Here is a 15,976-nt window from a genome sequence, read left to right as displayed (position 1 = left end):
TGTTTCTATTTTCTGCTTGCAGCTGATCTGGTGAATCTTCTGTGTCCATTTGTGTTTGCTCTGAGAGGTAGGCAAGGCTTGACAGTGAGTCACCATATTACTTTTCATTCGGCAGTGACTTTTAAAAAATATTTTATTTAATATTTGTATATACATGTAATGTATTTTCATAGCCCCCAAGAGGATGCTTTTCAGGGCTTTCATTTTATTTGTAGCAGAAATCATGAATATGAATAGATGAAAGAAGTGCTGTTTCTTCTGATTATAACACAGGCTTCCTTTACTCCTTGAACCAGCAGCCACACAGCTCATGAGAAGGTTGAGTGAATGATGCTCTTCTCTGGATGTATTTCATTCAGAGAGCAATATGGTTTAGGTGAGATTAAAGTGCTTCAAGGGATGGATTACCTTGACCTGGAGCTATTTTTACGATAAGGAAACAAGCTAATGAAAGTTGCTTGGTCTGTCATGAGCCATTTATTCTGCACAAACAAGAACAATTTCTTTCTTTCTAAACAGAGCATAATACATAGTACTAGTCACTATGTGATCACAGTGAACCAGGTGGAGTTGAGTGTGACTGGAATATATAGTGTAGATGCATGAAATTGTGAAGGAGCAATGTTAGTTAATAACATTTAAGAAGTGATTGTCGCAGACAAAATTCCAAATGAAAAGTAGTTATTTTTGATAATAAATAGATCATTTAAAAGAGCAAAGAGAATTTGTCTTATTGATAGAATGTTGAACAAAGCCCAGAGTAGACATGGAGGATTGTTGAGTTCTGCTTGTCAGATGGCCAGGCCCTGAGATTGATTTTGTTCAATATGACACTGTTGACACACACACAAAAGGGCTCTTACCTCAAAGGGAATGAGAGATAATTTCTTCTGGAGATGAGTTTCAGTCACCAAGGCTCAGGATTTTGGAGCTAGGTATCTTAGTTACTGTTCTATTGCTGGGAAGAGACATCATGACCAAGGCCATTTTTATTTCAATAAAAGAAATAATTGAATTGAGGTCTTCCTTACAACTTCAGAGGGTAAGACTATTACCATCATTGCAAGGAGCATGGCAGCAGGCAGGCAGCGTGCTGTTTTACATCCCGATCACAGGCAGCAGGCTTAGGAGGGGCGAAGGGGAGACATGGTATGTGCTCTTGTAATTCCAAAGCCCACCCCTAGTGACACACTTCCTCCAACAAGGCTATACCTCCTAATCCTTCTAATCCTTCTCAAATAGTCCACCCACTGGTGACTAAGCATTCAAATCTATGAGCCTATGGGGGCCATTCTCATTCAGACCACCACATTCTGCTCCCCCAGGTACCTATATGGAAGCAGTTTCATGAACTTTTAAAGTAGCAGAACAAAGAACATCATAAACTGAGGCAAAGAAAACACTGGGTACATCAGAGAGGCAGTTACAGAAAGATGGGGGAATCTATCCTCCAGACCTCAAATGCTATGTCTGATGACATTCTTAGCTTTTGGGTTGGTGGGAGACATTGGTCTGCTGAGTTAATAGATTCTAAAAGGTTCTTATCTGTTAGTTACAAGGTGTTAGTTCTGACACAGAGGTGGGCAAAGCATGGCTATTCAGAAGGCCAAAGCTAACCAAAGCTAAAGTATGTTTAGGCCCAGGATCTGCAACATTCCAACCTTTCCACATCACTGCTCTTTTAATTAGTCAACAAGTCTGGCATTCTCATCCACAACACTTATCTTTTTGTATGGTGTTTCATTTGATTTCATTTGTTTGAAACAGGGTCTGATTATGTAATGTACACGGCCTCCAACTCACAGTCCTTTTGCTGCAGCCTCCTAAATGCTGTGACTTGCCTATGCCTTGTGATCCTTTTTTTATCTGCTTGTATTGTAGACTTGTCACAAGGACCAAAACAATAACAGATATTCTAGCTCTTCGATAATCTTTAACTGCCGGATCGATGCACACACACATGCACGTGCACATACACATGCACGTGCACACACACACACACACACACACACACACACACACACACACACGTCACCAGGTCCCACCTCTACACCTTGTAAAGCTATCACTTTGCTATTTGTAGCTTTCTGGCCTAACTGAAAAGCAGTATCTATCCTTTCCCCAAGAGACTGTAATCTACAATCTGTTTTACAGTCTACTGTCACTTTAGTGTAATGGACACTTGTATCCCTCAATCTGATTATCAGAATATTGAAACAATGGACCCCAAAGAAATGGGAATTTCCTCAGGCATCTCATGCTGGGAGAAGAAAAGACCTTAGCCAGAAGGGAAACTTGTTTCCAGAAAACAGATGTCACACAGTTCTACATAACTTGTCACAACTTGTCAGACCACAGTATATGATGAGACTGAAGCCTAGACACTGATGGGCCAGAGGTGAGTGGGACCACTTCTTGACTAGAACTGCTTAGATGTACAAATCCTTGTCCTTCCTTCTATTTCAGTGGTTTTCAACCTTGCTAATGCTGTGACCCTTTAATACAGTTCCTTCTGTTGTGGTGACCCCCAGCCATAAAATTATTTTCATTGCTACTTCATAACTGTAATTTTGCTACTGTTATGAATTGTAATGTAAATATCTGTGTTTTCTGATGGTCTTAGGTGACCTCTGTGTTTTCAAACCATGGGTTAAGAACAACTGCTTTATTTAAACTTTAATCTTGCTTCAGGACCAAAAGATGGACTTGGCCTGCATACGGTGATGGTTGTTGAATCTCTTTGTCCATTTTCCCAGTGTGGCCACATTGAATAAGCCCTTCTTTTGCACCTTATACTATTAATTTGACTCTTAATCCTCTTATTGGGGATGGGTGGGAAGACCTGGTTTAGGGCACAAGATGTGCCCCCACTCTGTCTTCAAAATTCTTTTTTAATGTCTTCTCCTTCTCCCCTGCTCTTAAATTGCCAAAACTCCCTGTTCATTATTGAATCAACTGTGTATTAGTTGGCCTGATACTCAAAAGTCTTCATGACCTAACTCCTACCAAGTTTTTATCTGCATTCTCTACTCTCTTTATATCCTTGTATATTCTCTGAAATTATATCATATTTTCTTAGAGATTTTCGGGCATTGCCAATTCCAAATCTTTACTTTTAGTTTTCAAGCACCAAGACCCAATGATTCAATATTTTTACCATGTGTGAGGCTGTGTATTTGAGCTCCAGCAGAGAGAGAGAGAGGTGAGATATCTGAGGATTCAACTGAAATTCCATTTTCTCTCACAAAACTTGGTCTCCTTTGTGGACTTCTGTTTGCAATGATAGTCTCAAGGGGATTCAAGCACTATGTGGTGGTTGAGTAAGATGAGTTCTTATATCTTTGCCAACTCCATTCTAAGCTGTAATTTTATGATAAAACACAAGGAGTGAATATTCCTGTTCTGGGATATCGAACAATGCTTTAAATTTATCTATATCCCAGACTCTCTTCTTCCTTCCTAGAAACTCCATTCCCCCTTGAGTTTCTCCTGTGTTCATTCATATGGCAAGACATCCTCTCAATTCCACCAAAGACGCAGCAACATTGGGAACACTTATTGCAGCAGACAGGATGTGTGTCAACATAGCTATGAAAAAAATGGTGCCAGTCTGTTGGTCTGGCACACACTACCACAGAATGTTTTGAATCATTATGATTAGTCTTGCATCTATTCTACTAGCACTCTCTGCCATTAGTCAACTACTGTCTTACTTATCTCTTTTCTTAAAAAAAGTGTGTGTGTGTGTGTGTGTGTGTGTGTGTGTGTGTGTGTGTGTGTGCGCGCACGCACACACACCTAAGTATATATGAACCACATGTAGACAGGAGACTGTAGAGGTCAGACGAGGGCATTGGATCCCCTGGAACTGGAATTATGAGTGCTTTAGAGATACCATGCAGGGGCTGGGAACAGAACTCAAGTCCTTTGCAAGAATAGTAAGCAAAATCTGAGCCATCTCTCCAGCCCATCTGACTTGTTCAAATTAATATCTTCCTTTATGGACATTAAGCTCTCTTAGGGCAGGGACTTTATTTTGTTGTCCATAGAAACTACTAGTATTCATCCAATGCTTACTGAGCTGAATTCACAGTTAATGAATTAGGAAGTTTTGAGCAAAAGATAGAGAAAAAAGGATTTTTCGATCTTTATACATCCATTGTGACATCAGCCTTTGTGTCTCTTCTCTTTGTGACTAGACAATGACTAGTCTTTCACTGTGAAGGAAAGACTTTGATTTGCGCCAAAGAAGCACATGGCTTTGAACAGTCAGTCCAACTCAAACAGGGAAAAATTATCAATAAACCATAGCAGCCATGAACCTTTTACTAGGAACCAATATGACACACAACTGCACCAAAGTCTCCAAAGCATCAATGGGGTACAGCAATCTGAATATTTGAGCTCATAATCAACCTGACTGTAATGGAGGGAAACACCAGAATGAGAAAGAGGACCCCAATGGAGCCTGTTTTGTCTGGGAGTGCCTGAAAGCGAAGCTACAGATGGCATGGAGACTATTGATAAGGGATTCATTAGGTAATAGTGGTGTTCTGATTGTACTTATAGTTCTGCCCATTGTACTTACAGTTCTGGCTCTTTCTCTCTTTTCCCTCTGTTCTCTTTTGTCTTCCCATATGCCTCTCTCTCTTCATTCATCTCTACCTCCTGTTCTGGGGTTAAAGGATATGCCAAGGTAACAAGGATCCTTTTGTTTAGAATAAAACTGTGGTAACTTCTCTGAGGCAGGATGATTTGAATAATTAAATTTTTATATGAGGCAGAATCTTTCACATAGAAATAATAGTGAGGAGTCCTCAAACTGTTGAGACATCAACTCATACAATCAGCACATAATAGACACAGGCAGAACGTTGGGTCAAGCCAGAATTTGAGAGAATACACTTAATTTTAACATAATTGTTAGAGCCAAAAAAAAAGGGCTGGTCCTGAGAATGGAACCTCTGGTTTGGTAAGAGATCCAACATCTAGTTGGGCTAGGTCAATCACCTTGGATTAAGGGACCACCTTTATGAATGTGGGCACACCTTAAGCCCTGCTAAAGAAATGGGAAGAATAGTTCTTTAATGAGATACTGTACTTTGCCTTCCCAGAATCCTCACCACTAGTGTAGAAGTTTCTGAGCTGCAGCTATGTAAGAGTCCTAAGTCTGCCTGCTTTTCTAACCTAACTTTTCCTTTTCTTCTTTTGAGCTCTCCTTGAAGCATGCTTTCATTAACACTATGGGCTTTTCCCCTAGAGTATATCTTTCTCTAAAACCTCCCTCCCTGCCACATGGCTGCTTGTCTGTCATGTGTTTGACTTCAAGGCCAACTTAAATGCCATGGTTTTCCCCTTCTCTCCCCCTTTCTCCTCTTCCTGGTAGCTACTGAAGTTTACAGCTTGCCTGCCTTGGAAATTGTCTTTTAAAAGCTAATAAAATTGTCCTTGAGTTTTCCATTAAGTCCATTATTAAATTCTTTTATTAATGAGACTAAGAACTCCCAAAGAGGACCCATATTTCCCCTGTATCATAATCAGTGCTACTAAAAGAGGGGATAAATCAGTGCAGAATGGATAGTTAGCAAGGACGCCTAGAGTGGCCAAGGCTGGAAGGATTCATAAACATCCTGGGAGGCATGCAGTTTCTAGGCAGAAGGGGATTGGGTTAACTGAGGAGCAGGCTGTACTGTGGCCTGGGTAGAATACCTTGATAAGCAGCATCTTTTCTGTTCTCAGAGTTCAAGTACACCCTGAAATCTTTTGATATTAAATTCTGCTCTGTGTTATCTTAATGTCAGCATGAGATTTGGACAATACCCACATGACCACCATCACCCTGTCCTTATTAAGTAATCGACTATACATGAACATTTGGCTCTTCTGGTTTCTCTGGCAATCTCTGTCTGCTCACTTGGTAGCATGAGTCACTCCTCTTGAGTATGTTGCATGGAATACAGAAAGAATTTTATTTTTGTACTTGCAAAGTTGAGGAATAAGCTCTGCATCATAGTGTATTTGGTTAAGGCTTCCAGAAAAACCTTGTGGCTAGTTGGCTTATCAACATTTGCCTTCAACAATCCATCTCAGACAGGGGTGATAACACGTGCTTGTAATCCCAGCAGTTAGGGAGTAGAGGTAGGAGGCTCAGGGTTCAAGGTCATCATCCTGTATTTAGTAAGTTTAAAGCCAGCTATTTGAGACTGTCAAAAAACAACCCATCTCCTCCCCTCTCTCCTCTGATGACAAGAAAGGGAGTTCACAAGCTCTGTGCCACCCCATGGCTAGCCGTGCAGAAATCTGAGATTTCAGCAAATGTCTCTTCTATGTGCTCACCCCCATCCGCTCCTGTGGAGGGGTGCTTGTTCCTCTTGTTTGCCCATTTCCTCTTGCATATTGAAAATGCCTCAGCTGTGTTTGTGTTGTTTCCTTCCTTCAGTTCAGAGCAATCTGTTCAATTTGAAGAGCCAGCAGCTTCTACAATGTGCTAAAAAACAGGGCCTGAGTAACAAGAAACTTTGATTTTTTCCCCCATGGCAAACATCTCACGGATGCTTGCCAGGTTAGGAGCAATTAAGTTACTTTAGGCCAGTGTGACTTGCCCTGCTCGTCTGCTACCATCTTCTCTCTATTCCCTTTAAACCATTGCTGTAAGAAGAACAATGTACTTTTTGTTTATTGTTTCCCCATCTTTTGAGTTATTATTATCATCATAGTGTTTCATTAGTTGTGCTATTCAAAATCCTGCACTATCTAATAGAATTTACATTAACTGTTGTGATCAACATTTATACCTGAAACAAAGGTCTTCTATTTAGAGACAATATTTGACATTGTGGATCGAATTGGGTCCTCACAAAATTCTTGCATTGAAATTCTACCCCAAGTACTTCAAAATGCAGATTATCTGAAAATAGGGAGAATAAAGGTGTAGTTAGTTAAGGTAAGGTAATAATGGTGTGAGATGGATCTAATCCATGTGACCAGGCCCCTCATGAGAAAGAAATATGGAGATAGACATGTATATGGAGACCACCATATAAAGATAATGCATAAATTAGGGTGCTGTTTCTATAAGCTGAGAGGCAAAGAGTTATTGGAAAAGCACCAGAAGCCAGGCCACACGCAGAACAGTTATTTTGGCAGGCAGATTGATGTTGGACCTCTAGTGTCCTGACTTAAGAGACAATCATTTGTTTCTTTAAACTGCCCACCTTGTGATTCATTATTTATGGCAAATACTTGATCTATGGTCTAGAATCTCAGCTAAATATATTTCAGAGCGTGAGGTAAACAGATTATGAACTCAAACTATTGTATATTTTTTTGGTGGAATTCTGACCCTCTAAAGGTTACAGAAGACTAAAACTTGTGTCTCTAGAGCAGGCCCAAGCCAACCAAAGCTGAGAAGGGAAGGAGTAACAACCAAAAATATGTATAAAAGTGTTTCAAGGAAAATGATTACCTTTTTAAATTTTATTTTAAGTGTATGGGTGCCTTATCTACATATAGGTGTGTGTGCTATGTGTGTGCAGTGTCCACAGAGCCAAGAAGAAGGTATCAGATCCACTGGAGCTGGAGTTATAGATGGCTGTAAGCTGTATGAGGGTTCTGGAAATCGAACTCAGGTTCTATAGAAGAACAGCCAGTGCTCTTAACCACCAAGCCATCTCTTCAGCCTCATGTATACTAATTAAAAAAATAAGACAAATGAGAGTGTACAAATTTTCTTTTGCATGTGTAGAAAGTAGACTCCTAGTTTCTCCTCCTCTTGATCACAAGAAACTGTGCTTGTTCTAGTGTAAGTGAACAACCCCAAACATGTATGATTTGGTTATACAGCCTGGGAGTAACTCAGCCCTGCTATGTGCAATGTGTAAATATATTTGCTCCATTCTCAGTTCTATCAAATGAGGCATCTTAAGAAAGGCCTATTAAGAGGGATTTAACTTGTTAGTGTTTGTACTCTTCACCCAAAGGGTCCTTCTGGGAGCTTTAAGGTGAAACAACTCAGCATATCAGTGTGGAATGATCAACATCCTCCCAAGAGCTTGCAGTTTACCAAAGGCCTCTTCTCTAGCTGGTGCATAAGGACCAACCCTTGCTTTTTCTACTGCTGGTACTTAGCCTCTTACCACCCTAAGTCTGGCACCTCAGCCGCAGGCATCTGATAATTTCACTCTTTGCTTTCTAGCCATGGGTATCCATGGCAGCAACATTGGAAACAGAGACAAGTGCCAGAGGCTTTCTCAAGCCAGGCTGGTCTTGCCAGAGGCCAGCCGACAAGAGCAAAGCTTGCCTAGCTTGTAGCCAAAACACTTGATGGATCTGTTTCAACTGGAAAGTCTTTCCAGGAACCAGAAACTATATCTGGCCTGTGTGGTCTTAAAGGGCTTATTTTTGCAAAGTTAATCCTTGGATTAACAGTCAAAGTTCAGAGAAGATGTGTTGTTGGTAAGATGACCCCATTTCCTAAATCAAAACTTGGTTAGGGGTATAATCTTTTGTTTTATGAAGGATATTTATATACATCAAAAGCTTTTGCACATATTAAAATAATGTTTAGTTAATGACATTTCCTATAAAGAATAGATATTTGATATTATATAAAATGAAGGCAGACAGGGATAATTCACAACAAATATTTCTTGACCACCAACTATATACTGAATGCTATTCTTAGTATTTGAAATATATCATGGCACAAAATAACCACTCAGATACTTGGCCTCGTGAATTTCACATTCTAGAAGCAGGGCCTTCTATCACCAAATCTTCAAACCTACCTAAAGTGGTTTTTCTTCTAATCAAGTGTGGAGGCCCAAATTATTCAGGGTCAGAGAATCTGGGCTTGTTTTACCCAGCAGGGCTGGCTGCATAATGGGATGATTTGACCATGGACGTGGTTACCAGGTGTTTTGTAGGGTCTACACTTGGCTGTATGTTATTGCTTTGATCTTACAAGGGGGAAGTCTTTTGCCCCGCCCCTTGGCATTGTTATAAAAAGCCCTTTTGAAGAGACAATAAAGGACAAGGCTGGTTGGTATTGACCCAAGCTCTCCCGAAGCTATCCTGTCTTTCTGTCTTTTTTCTTGTCTTCTAGGTCTATCTTTCTATCTGATATTTTCTCATTCCTCTCTCCTCCACCTAAGAACCCTTCAAAAGGTGGGAGCAGGTCAGAGCTGGACTCCCACAGGCTCCCACAATCAAGATCATTTCAGTTATCAGCCTTTTCTTAAACAAGTGTTGAAGAATCTAGCTACTACAGTTTTATTTCTGTATGCCATATGGGAGACACTGAACAAAACATCTGGCAGTTGACTCTGTGTAGGATTTGTCTGACATAGAATTGATTTTAGATATTTGGTAGATTTCTCTTATGTTCCATGTATACTTGTTAAGATCCAGCAGTGAAAAAAGAGCATTGTATTTTTTCTGGTTATCTGTCTATACTCCTTTTAGAGTTTCATTACCTAAGTCTTTTGAAGTGAGTGGACATTGGTGGTATTGAACTATAGATTTTGAAGTAGTCAGTACCACTCCTAGATCTCCAAGTCTAGTTCCATGCACTGAGAAATTGGTTTCCTGTATGTGGTTGCCATTATCTACTTTTTCCATATGCTCAATATGCAGTACCAGTACCTGACATGTGAGAGGTTGTTAAATATTTGTGGAGTAAGTGACTATTCTTGTTTGCTTTTCTACTGACATGATAACCAAAAGTGCGTTAGAGGAGGAAAGGGTTTATTTCAGCTTATACTTCACATCACAGTCCATCACTAAGGGAAGTCAGGGCAAGAACTCAAGCAGACACTGTTGTTTTTGCTCTTTTGGGGGGGCCCATCACCCAGCTCCCAAATAAATCACACATAGAAGCTTATCTTAACTATGAATACCTGGCCTTAGCTTGGCTTGTTTCTTGCCATTTTTCCTTAAGTTAAATTATCCTGTCTACCTTTTTTCTCTGGGCTTTTTCCATTCTCTCACTTCTGTAAATCTTACTCTTACTCCATGGCTTGCTGTGTAGCTGGGTGACTGGCCCCTGATGTCCTCCTCCTTCTCTGACTCCTAGGACTCCCTCTCCCAGATTTCTCCTTCTATATATTCTCTCTGCCTGCCAGCCCTGCCTATCCTTTCTCCTGCCTCACTATTGACCGTTCAGCTCTTTATTAGACCATCAGGTGTTTTAGACAGGCAAAGTATCACAGCTTCACAGAGTTAAACAAATGCAACATAAACAAAAGTAATGCACCTTAAAATAATATTCTTCAACAAGACACTAAAGAAGAAACCATGGAAGAACGCTGCTCACTGGTTCACTTCCTGGCTTGTTTCTACCTGGTTTTGTTATACTTCCCAGGACATTCTGCTTGAAGGATAGTTCTGCCCAGAGTGGGATGGACTCTCCCATGTTAATCAATAATCAAAAAACATCCCCACAGACCTGGCCATTGGCCAATTTGATCAAGTCAGCTCTTTAATTGAGGTTCCCCTTTTCCAGATGACTCTAGGTTGTATCAAGTTAGCAATAGAAACTAACCAATATGATGGCTGAAAAAAAATAAGTAAATGGATGAAATAATGAATTAGTAAATGACAGCTAGATTTGTTAACTTGGGAACTATTTACCAGCTCTTAAAGTATTCATGGAAAAAAACATTTTAAGGTTTCTATTTAGCTAATTTTTTAAACACTTACTTTATTATTGTTTCTTCAGAATTTAACACTTGAGTACTGTATATCACTTCCGCCCCATTGTCTCCTCCTCCAACTCCTTCTGTGTTCCCCCCAATTCATTATTGTTACTTATATATGCATACATATGAGTATATAAATACAACTTGCTGAGTCCTTTTAGTGTTGCTATATGTACATGTGTTTAGGGATGACCACTTGAGATTGGATAATCTATCAAGGAGCTTCCACTGCAAATACTGATTTTCCCTCTTTTAGTAGCCATTAATTGCCTGTAGCTCTTTATCTAGTGATGAAATGTGTTTATATATTTACACATACATGCACAAAATTATATACATTACATGAATGTTTTTAGTAGACAAAACATCTTTTCCTATGGCTTTAAAAATTATTCTTAGAATTCTTTATCCCTCCTCCTTCCCACTTTCAGGATTTTCCTTCTTCCCCATATTCAGAAAAATATCCCCTTATCTCCCAACCCCACCCTCACATCTCTCCACCTCTGTCTTTCCCATCTCCCCTTCATAGCACCTGAGTTCTACTGTCCCTTCTGTATATCTCCTTTTAATGAGAAAAGGTCTGGAACACAGGGAAAATGCCCCCCCCATTGTCAAGCTTCTCTCATGGAGGAGTTGTGGTGACAATAACAATGAGTAGCTATGGTCAAGACCTGGAATCAATTTCTAAGACTGAATAGGATTCTATATCTAGTTCAATCATTCAGTGCTTCTCAAAGTTCAGTGTGCATCAAAACTACTGAGAATCTAGTTGAAACAAAGTATCTCCATTATATCTGGGCCCCATTTCAAGTAGAGCTTAAGAACTTAAATTTTTTTAGTTTATTTATTTAAAAAAAGGTTTTTTGCTTTTTACATACCAATCCTAGTTCCCCCTCCCTGCCCTTCTCCCGCCCCCCACTCCCCTGAATCCAATCCCCCATCCACTCCTCAGAGAGGGTAAGGCCTCCCTTGGAAGTTAACAAAGTCTGGCATACTAAGTTGAGGCATGACCAAGCCCCTTCCCCCTGTGTCAAGGCTGAGAAAGGTATCCCACCCTAGGGAATGTGTTCCAAAAAGCCATTTCATGCACCCAGGATAAGTCCTGGTCCCACTGTCAGGGGCTCCCCAAACACATCTAGCCACACAACTATCACACACATTCAGAGGGCTTAGCTTTTGGTCTCATGCATGTTCCCCAGCTGACAGGCCAGAGTCTATGAGCTACCATGAGCTTGGGTCAGCTGTCTCTATTGTTTTCCTCATCATGAGCTTGACCTCACTTGCTCCTGTGATCCCTCCTGCCTCTCTTCAACTGAAGGCTAGGAGCTCAGACCAGTGCTTCATTTTGGATCACTGCATCTGGTTCCATTAGATTGTAGGTTCTATGATAACAATTAGGGTAGTCACTAATATCATTACAGGGAAAGGTAAGTTCAAAATGACTCTGAGATACCATCTTATAACTGTCAGAATTGCTAAGAGCCAAGGTTGGAGAGTATGTGGAGTGAGGGGAACACTCTTCCACTGCTGGTGAGAGTGAAAACTTTTACAACCATTCTGGAAATCAGTTTGGCAGTTTATCAGAAAATTGGAAATCAATCTACCTCAAGAACCAGCCATACTACTATTGATCATATACCCAAAAGATGCTCAATCATGCCATAAGGTCACTTGCTCGACCATGTTCATAGCAGCGTTATGCATAATAGCCAGAACCTGGAAACAACATACATGCTCCTCAACTGAAGAATAGATAAAGAAAATGTGGTACATTTACACAAAAGAGTATTACTCAGCGGTAAAAACCAACCAACCAAACAAACAACAAAAAACCAATGACATCATGAAATTTGCAGGCAAATGGGTGGAACTAGAAAGAATCATCTGGAGCTAGGTAACCCAGACCCAGAAGACAAGCATGGTATGTACTTACTCTTAAATGGATATTAGACACAAAGCAAAGCATAACCAGTCTATAATTCACAACCCCAGAGAAGCTAGGTAAAATTAATGACCCTAAGATGGACACACATGGAGAGTCCCAGGAAGGAAAATAGTTAAGATCTCCTAGGTAAATTGGGAGGGGGATAGAAGGGAAGGGATGGGGCATGGGAACAAGAGGGACTGAGATAGCTGAATGAAAGGAGGGACAGAGAGGGAAAGCAATGAAAGAGAGATCTGGGTAGAGGTAACTATTAGGGGGTTAGGGAGAAACATGGTGCTAGGGAAATCCATAGGAATCCACAAGGATGACACCAACTAAGATTCCTAGCAATAATGGAGAAGGACTTAAAATTTTAAGAAATTACCAGGTAATGCCAATGCTGCTGATCTGTGGCCTTTTGTGAAAAGCATAGCTCCATAATCAATACTGATGTAACTGATGACAGTTAGGCACATATGCTCTTGCAAGCAATCAAATCCCAGTTCTACCTCCTTATCATTGGCCCCCAATCTTTTACCTTTCTGAGTTGTAAAATTGAAATAATAGTAGCACCCACTTTCTAAGACTGTCATAGAGACATGATAATGCATTTAGAAATAACATAACACTAGGAGCTAGTGCCAAAAAAATATGAAGCATTATCATTTATTTGTTTGCTAATAGGTTGGCAAATAGTAGACTTTCAATTACGTATCCAAATGAAGAAGCCAGAGTAGGTTGAGAAGCTAAAATGGAGAATTTTGAGTTAAAAAATTCCTATTTAGGGAGCTGGGAGGTGGCTCAGAGGTAAAGAGCACTGGCTGCTCTTGTAAATGAGCCAGGTTTGGGTCCCAGCACCCACATGGAGGCTCACAACTATCTATAACACCAGTTCCAGGGAATCCAGCACCTCCTTCTGGCCTCTGTGAGTACCAGGGACATGCACGGTATAGAGACAAGCATACAGACAAAACATCCATATACATAAAATTAAAATTTTAAAATCTTTTTACATTTAATATTTTATAGTCAACCTAAGGTTGAAGCAGGTTCTTGCATAATTCTGAAAGTGAAATGATGATTCTAGAACAGCAAAGTCGTTTGCTGGTCTTTTTTTGACACCAAATATATCTTGATGGATATTCAACAGACTGAATTTTGTAAGGGATCCAAATGTCGAGAGTTGATGGGGATATTGCAGCTTATGTATGAATTAGAATGGAAAATATGGTGTTAAATGTCTTTAGTTTAGTTTTGTCATCCATTGTCCAATGAGCAAAGCAAGTCCATTGCTAAAATATTGCTGTGGTTCTATTTCAAATCTACATTCATCAAAAGCTCATTAGTTTTGTGTGAAATGGTTACTCTCCTTCTCTTAGAGATATGCTTGTTCTTGTTTTTTCTCTTCTTCTTACTTCTTTTTCATATGCCTCTATGTTCAGTGCCTCTAAAACATGGTCCAAGGACTGTTTACATGGACTATCCACAATCACCCTAGCTGCTCAGTAAGAATAGACATTAATGTGCCCTGACTCAGACCTAAGAAATCAGGATTCCTGAGATGTGAGATCAGAAAATCTACTATTTTTGAAGGATTCTAGGAGTAGGGAGGTAGTTCACATGTTTAGCATTTGTAAGACCTTGTGCTTGATACCTAGTGCCTTCCTCTCAAATAATTCCAGTCTCTTTTGTACACGTTAGAGATTGCCCATTGTATATGGACAATGATGGATGTCATATTGGTCCTTTATGATTAATCATTAGGAGAAGCCAGGATATTGACTTCAGGAACTCCAGGTATTTCATGGGTCTAACATGAAGCCTTGTAGCCTGACTGCAGAAATAAATAGCTAGGAATGGACACACATTTCAACATTACTATTAATTATTACAATAGCTATTTTGATATGTGCAGAGCTGGATGCTTTGAAGACAAAAAAATTGGAAAGCAATATGAATCTTGGTTTCTGGTAGCTCATTTTGAACTTGTGTAATCCAGACTCACATTCCCCACCGTGTGTGTGTGTGTGTGTGTGTGTGTGTGTGTGTGTGTGTGTGTGTGTGTGTTTAATAAAATTGAATAAGTGTTCCTGGAGTTTATTTTCCAGATTGAATTGCCATGTTCCACTATGTGATCTATTTGAGTAAACTTCCATAGCCAATAACCACAAGCATACTTTATAAATTGGGAGAAAAAGAAGTTATTAATTGCAAGTCAAACAGGTCAGAATCAGTGCCCAACCTATGGAAGGACACCAGTGACAAGGAGCTATTATAATTCTGTGCTAGGTGTTTCTGCATGACATTTCAGAAATGATGAGAGCTTCTCACTCTGTTGGCCTAACCTAATAACCCTGGTTTTTTAATTTGCCCCTCATTGTGCACCTTGCTCTGTCATCTCCTGCTTCTGATAACTGATGTACATCCAGAGTCACTTACTGTACTTGCCATTTTCTTGCCAACTATACTTATCCACGAAGAATAATCAACTTCATTGTCTGCACCAGTTTCATTTCTATTGGCGTGATAAAAACCTGACAAAGAGCAACTTGAAAGAGAAAACGTTTATTTTAGCTTACAATTTCAGATTACTATCATTGAGGGAGAGTCAAGGTGGCTAGAACATGAAGCAGCTAGTCATATCTATAGTCAAGAGAAGAAAGAGAGAATGAACACATGCATGCTTGCCAGTGCTCAGCTGTATCTCCCCCCCCCCTTTTTTTTTTTTTTTTTTGGTTTTTCGAGACAGGGTTTCTCTGTAGTTTTGCACCTTTCCTGGAACTCACTTTGTAGACCAGGCTGGCCTCGAACTCACAGAGATCCTCCTGCCTCTGCCTCCCGAGTGCTGGGATTAATGGCGTGCGCCACCACCGCCCGGCTGTATCTCCCCTTTTTACTCATTTCAAGGCCCAGACCACAAAATGGTGCCACAGACATTCAGAGTGGGTCTTCCTACAATTGACTGAATTAAGAAAATCCCTTACAGCTATACTTACAGACCAGCACAAGCCAGGCAAGTCCTTTATGACTCTTCCTAGGTCATTCTAGATCATATTATTTGACAAATCTAACCATCACATTATCTGTCTCTCAGGCCTATAGATGTGCATGCCCATTGTACCCTTCTCACAATATGAAAATTAGCTATTGAAATATAAGACTTGGTAACCCATTTGATCAATCATAGTGCAGCTCTTTGAGAAGTATATTAATGTTAAGATTAATTTTAGCTAGGCTTGGTGGCACAAGCCCGTAATACCAGCTACTTGAGAAGCTAATATTAGAGGATCAGAAATTCAAGCCCTACCTGTACTATAGCCAAGGCTGACTTGGGTGATTTGGTGAGAACATGTCT

The sequence above is a fragment of the Peromyscus californicus genome, unplaced genomic scaffold, assembly GCF_007827085.1.
Source record: "Peromyscus californicus insignis strain IS unplaced genomic scaffold, ASM782708v3 Scaffold_10__1_contigs__length_136768540, whole genome shotgun sequence".
NCBI classification, from domain to species: domain Eukaryota; kingdom Metazoa; phylum Chordata; class Mammalia; order Rodentia; family Cricetidae; genus Peromyscus; species Peromyscus californicus.
Note: the sequence above shows the minus strand (reverse complement) of the source record.